The following is a 6,000-nucleotide window of genomic DNA, read 5'->3' on the forward strand; positions in this document are numbered from 1 at the left end:
GTTTATGGAGCCTCTGGGACAACTTCAAACATACCAACATTTACATCATGGAAGTGCCAAAAGAAGAAGAGAGAAAAAGCAAGAAATGGAAAACGTATTTGAAAGAATAATGACTGAAAACTTTCCTAATATGGAGAGGAAACTAGACATACAAGACCAGGAAGTGCAGGGAATCCCAAATAAGAGAAGAGACTTATGTCAGTCTCAAAGAGACTGACACCAAGACACATTATAATTAAAATGCCAAAAGTTAAAGACAAAGAGAAAATCTTAAAAGCAACAAAAGAAAAGCAGTTACCCACAAGGAAGCTCCCATCAGACTGTCAGCTGATTTCTCAGCAGGAACTGTGCAGGTCACAGGGACTGGCAAGAAATATTCAAGTGATGACAAGCAAGGACCTACAACCAAGATTACTCTACCCAGCAAAGCTATCATTTAGAATTGAAAGACAGATAAAGAAGTTTTCCAACAAGAAAAGCTAAAGGAGTTTATTACCATCAAACCAATATTACAGAAATGTTAAAGCATCTTCTCTAAGAAAAATAAAAAATATGAATAATAAAATGGCAAAAAATGCCTGTCCATCAACAATTACTTTGAATGTACATGGATTAAATATTCAAACAAAAGACATATGGTGTCTGAAAAGATAAGAAAACAAGACCCTTACACATGCTGTCTACAAGAGACTCATTTCAGATCAAAAGAAACACACAGTCTCAAAGAAAAGATACTTCATTAAAATGGAAGCAATAATAACAAAAATGCTGGGGTAGCAATACTTACACCAGGCAAAACAGGCTTTAAAACAGAGGCTATAACAAGAGACACTCCACTTCTGGGTATTTATCTGAAGAAGCCCAAAACACTAGTTTTAAAAGTCATATGCACCCATTTGCAGCAGTATCTACAATAGCCAAGAATGGAAGCAGACTAAGTGTTCATCAGTAGATGCATATAGATAAACGAGTGCTGTGTATGTACGGTGGCATGGGACTCAGCCATGGAAAAAAGAATGAAATCTTGCCACCTGCAGCAAAATGGATGGACCTAGAGGGTATTGTACTGAGCGAATTAAATCAGAGAAAGACAAATATGTGATTTCATTTATATGTGCAAACTAAATAAATAAATAAATAAATAAATAAATGAACACACATACCAGAGACAGACTCATAGATACAGAGAACATTTTGACAGTTGACAGATGGGGTGAAGGGGTGTGGGTAGGGGTGTTGGTGAAAAAGGTGAAGGGATTAAGTGCTAAAAATTGGTAGTTACAAAATAGTCATGAGGATATAAAGTACAGCATGGGGAATATAGTCAACAATAATATAATAACAAGGTATGGTGTCAGATGAGTACTAGAAATTATTGACATGATCACTTTGTAAGTTATATAAATGTCTAGTCACTGGGTTGTATACTTGAAACTAATAAAATATTGTATGTTGACTGTAATAAAAATAAAAATTATTTTTTTAAAAAGGAAGAAAGTACTGATATATGCTGCAATATGGATGAATCTTGAAAACACTGTTAAATGAAAGAAAGTCAATCACAAGGACCACATATTGTATGAACCCATTTATATGGAATGCCCCAAATAGGCAAATCTGTAAACACATGAAGCTGATTAATGAATTTCAAGAACTGAGGGTATGGCTGATGCACTATACAAGAAACTAATAAAAGTGACGTGTTATTGTAGACAGTCAGAGAGTGCTGGAGAGTCTCTTCCATTGGCCAGAATGGGGCAAGGGGAGGTTCTTGCACTGAGTGTGCCAATGGCTAGAGAGATGAATAGATAGGGCTCCAGCAAACCAAAACCTAGCAGTATGATTGTATAGAGAAAGAAAGCCATCCTCTCCCTATCCCTGTAAGAATTACAGGTCTTTGAGATGGGAGTCCACCATTCTTCAGGTCCTGGCACCTGAATAAACCTCTTTTCTTTAGCAACAGCACCTGCCTCATGAGTCTGGCTTTTGTTGCAGCAAGCAGCTGAACCTACTTGGTTGGTTTCAGTTACTTGCAGAAGGCAGGGTAGCATGGATCACCTGAGACTTCTCAAAGTGTACTTTTAATATTGCTTACCTTTTTTGAATCATGTGAATATATTTACTAATCAGATAGAATATATAATTTAACAATAGTAAAGGAGTCTAGTTTAGTGCTGAAATTATACATTTTTAAAAATAATTTTATGCTAAAAGGTAACTCTAAGTAGTTTTTTCTGTTTCTGTTCATACATTTATATATATTTCCAAGTATATTAAATGTATTTTTACATGAATAAAATTACACTTTACTAACATTGCTTTTTTTATTAATATACATATTTTTGTATGTTAATAACATAGTTCCATCCCATTCTTTAATCAGCTCCATTGTATTCTTTGGTAAAGGTATCACAATCCTAACCATGATCGTTCAGACTGCTTCCAATTTATTTCTATTTCAGATGCTAAAATTAACATTATTATAGATGTATATATACATGTGTAATATCTATTCAGAGGATGATTCCCTTAGCAGAGAGATTGCTTGATAAATATTATTTTAAAATATAATTTTTAAGTGTTTTGGGGCTAGGACCTTGAGACAGCATATGCAGAGTTGTACTGCATATATTCTCCCACTAGGTGGCAGGAAAGATCTATAAATGTCTAAGAGAATGGAGCTTTGTGCATTTCAATATCTTAAAGTGTGTGTGTGTTTAATAATGTTGATATTGTTCCAAGATCACCTGTAACAGTTTTGATGCTGTGCTTTCTTTTTTTTTTTTAAGATTTTATTTATTTATTTTTAGATAGAGGGGAAAGGAGGGAAAAAGAGAGGGAGAGAAACATGAATGTGTGGTTGCCTCTCACATGCCTCCCACCCAGGACCTGGCCTGCAACCCAGGGCGTGTGCCCTGAATGAGAATCAGACATGTGACCTTTCAGTTTGCAGGCCAGCACTCAATCCACTGGAGTCACACCAGCCAGGGCCTGAAGCTGTGTTTTCTATAAGGTGAGGCTGACATAGTATTTTCCAGTGTCAGTCAGTGTTTGTGCTGCTTGCTGTTCCCAGAAATGTGCCTCAGGTGATGAAATCTAAAAAGCACAATGTCTGATTAATATCTAGATGATAATGAATAAAAGAATGCATGTGACATCAGCGCCACAGTATAGCGATGCAAGTTTCATGAAAGACAATAGCAAAACATTTAAAATAGTCCTAATTACTAGTTGATACTGATCAAATATATATTTTAAATTGTTCACCACAAGAATGTACATAAATCATAAAGTTCCTAGATTTTCCCCAATAATATCTTCTTGCTAATCTCAAGACCCCTTAGTCATAAGCCATTTTTTTAGTATGTTACTGTAATACCAGAAGGCATCAAGGGAAAGAGGATTTGCAAGCTGTGATGGAAATAGTGTCTTAAGTTTCTAATGAAAAACTACAGAAGCTATAATGGAGAGAATTAAAGTGCTCAGAAGCAGAAATAAAGTACAAAATCAAAGACACATATTGGAAAGACTTACTTGAGAATCAAAGACACATATTGGAAAGACTTACTTGAGAAATTGTGTTGGGAAGAGGAATTAATTATATGGAAACATATACCATAGAAAGGAAAAGGCCCAGAATGTACTCTGTTTTTATAACATGCTATTACATCTAGATTATTTTAAGGCTCAGGATAGTTCTCAGTTTAGTTAGAGGGAATATGTCCTTGGGTCCCAATAATATTCTATACACAGGATCTTAGAAAATCTAGATACTAGTGGCACAGACTCATAATCCCTGACCTTCTGCCATCTCACCCTGCCAATGTGGCAGATTGAAGAGTCTGTAAATTGAGACTTTATTTATCACTATATTTGAGGGTCAATTAAATACCAGAGCCCAATTTTTGTTACTGTTCTGGGGTAACGAAGCAATGTCCATGGTAAATAGGGGAAAAACATCTCTGAAAGTTCTTCAAAACTTCTTACATGCTGGAAGATTGATTTTTCTCCCTAAATTAAAAAAAAAAAAAACAAAACTATCTTGGTACAGCAGTTTTCAAACTTACTTATTTTTAGCAGCAGGCTATTGTAAAAATGAAAATTTGACACAGAATCTTAATACATAGAATCTAAATAGATAAAAAAAAAAAGTAGGACTATTGGAGGCATGTGATCCTCAAAGGCCATAGAGCTTCCCGGAACTGTCAACTAGACGGCTCTGTGTGTGGTTATACTAGATGGAACTCCACCCAGCTGCTCCCAGTTTCATGACTTCCTCAGAGTCATACTTGACTCACTGAACAAGCAATTATGAGGGGTGTATTGTTTGCCTGCTACTGGGATAGATCCTGGGTACACAAAGATGAATAAGGCTAGATCCTCATCCTTGAAGAGCTCAGATGGTCTATTAAAGAATTCCTTTGTAACTTTTAGGGAACTTTCTCACTGCCCGGACTGCTCATTAAAAATGACTCTTTCTGGGTTTTACCCCTGAGATGATAATTCCAAAGTTAAGAGGTGGAGCCTAGAAATCTCTCTCTTAACAGGCATTAATCTAGTGGGAGAGACAGAAACACAAACAAGGGTAGTAATTATAAAACAACATGCTGCGTTATGATGGAGGTATGTGGGAGCAATTACAGGAGGGCAAGGAGGAGTGAGGAGCATCTGCGGGGCGAGCAAACAAAGCTTTGGAGTGGATTCCACACAGAGCAGGCTGATAGGACAAGTAGTAATTGTCTGGGCATGGGAGTGGCACCAAACCAAGGGGCTAGAGTAACCCAGACAAGAGGTGATGAGGGAAAGAACTAGGTCAGTGGTCAGCAGGGAGGTAGTAATAATACTAACCATGATAAGGGCTGGCATTTATTGCTACTGCCTACCAGTCAATGTACTAAGGACTTCACATATGCTCTCATTTAATTCTCACAAGTTCCATAGGGCAGGTACCACTAGAATTCCCATTTAATAAGGATGATACTGGCATTTAGAGAGGGAAAGCAGCATACAGAAGGGGGTCCAGGCCTGGAACTCATGTCTGTTCCTCTTTCAACTGATGTCTTCAACTCTAACAATTAAATCATATCATCTCTCAAAGGACGTAGAAGAAGGAATGGATTAAAATGATCTGTAAGAGGTAATTCCAAATGACTTGATGAATGGCTGGGTGTAGGGTAAGGGATTACTCTAACTTAGGGTGCCTGGGTGATAGAGGCACCTGGAGAGTGAATCCTGAAGGAGGAATTTGCTTGAACAGGAAGATGAGTTTCAGGTGGGCTTATCCCATGGGTTTGAAGCTTGGGGTAGAAATGAGATGGAGATACAGGTTTGGGAGTTAGTGGAAGCCATGAAACTTGGTCCATTCAATTGAGAGAAGGCATTGAGTGACAAAACAGTAGAAAAGAAAAGAAGAGAGATATGCAAAGGAGACAGAGAAGGAATGTTAGTGAGCGACTGAGTGTCATTGGAACCAGGGAGGCTGAGGTTCAAGGAGAGAGTGCTCAGTAGCTCAAGTGCAGTAGAGAGGTCTAGAAGGAGAGGAACTGACAGTATCCATTCAACTGGAAAATGGCATTGTTTACTGATGATCCTAATGAAGAAGTTTCAGGAGCCCATCACAGCATGTTGGGGTTAGATAAGGGGTGAAAAAATGGGAAGAGCAAACATGGACTCTCCCTTGCAAAGGTTTAGATGAGAAGCAGAAAGAATAACTGCAGAGTGCTTATCGGGGGACATAGAAGCTAAATATATCTTTCCAATGCTTCACACACATACAGGTTTGGCATTTACCACCATCAATTTTTAGGATGGCATGCCTAATCCATCCTTTCCCTTGACACTTCTGAAAGGAGAGAAATGACCCTGGTTCACAAGCCAAAAAAAAAAATGCAGAAGAGGCATTTCTGCCAAAGATAAAGATTAGGAATGACTTTTGCTCCTGAAATCTCCATTTGGAAATCTTTCCTTAGTTCCTGCCTGCTGTGACAAGAACCCATCCAG

This window comes from Artibeus jamaicensis, unplaced genomic scaffold, assembly GCF_021234435.1.
Source record: "Artibeus jamaicensis isolate MK-2021 breed Jamaican fruit bat unplaced genomic scaffold, CSHL_Jam_final contig_511, whole genome shotgun sequence".
In the NCBI taxonomy this organism is placed as follows: Eukaryota; Metazoa; Chordata; class Mammalia; order Chiroptera; family Phyllostomidae; genus Artibeus; species Artibeus jamaicensis.